We start from the raw sequence: 606 nt of genomic DNA, 5'->3' as shown, positions 1-606 counted from the left end.
GCGCCCTCTCCCGCCCCCCCCCCCCCCCCCAAGATAATCTAGGCTGGTAGCATTTCAGGGAAGAAATCTGCTCCATTTGTTCAGGCTGGCTTTTGAAGAGAGGTCACGCGGTTAGATAAGCCAGCCAATATCTGGCTGGGGGGGATTTGGGATTTGCTGATGCCTGAACAGGCTGTGCTGATGACTTGCTTTTATCATCCTAAGCAATCAGATCTGGCATATGAAACCTTTCGGCCATCCTTAATAGAAAGGGAATTGATGCTGGGAGTACTTGCTAGTACCTGTCAAAGCAGAATTGTGCGACAGCAGCTTTTTTTGTGATTGTTAGCATGAGCTGTGACACCCACTGTAGGCAGGGCAGGATTTGCTCTGGGAAAGATGAGGTTGGAGACAGCATCATCTCTCCCAGAAATACCAGCATCCTGAGCTGGCTCAGATGGTAAGGAAATGTTTGTAGATGGAGATTCCATCTTCTCTTTCCTTTGTAAGACTGGTTCAGTCCCGGCAGCCTGCAGCACCGCCAGCAGCCGGGTTATGGACCAAGCTATGGACTGAGCCCAGCTGCCACATGGGCTTAACCTGGCTCACTGAGCTTAAATGCTAAAG

This window comes from Pygoscelis adeliae, unplaced genomic scaffold (assembly GCF_000699105.1).
Source record: "Pygoscelis adeliae isolate BGI_AS28 unplaced genomic scaffold, ASM69910v1 Scaffold63, whole genome shotgun sequence".
NCBI lineage: Eukaryota > Metazoa > Chordata > Aves > Sphenisciformes > Spheniscidae > Pygoscelis > Pygoscelis adeliae.
Note: the sequence above shows the minus strand (reverse complement) of the source record.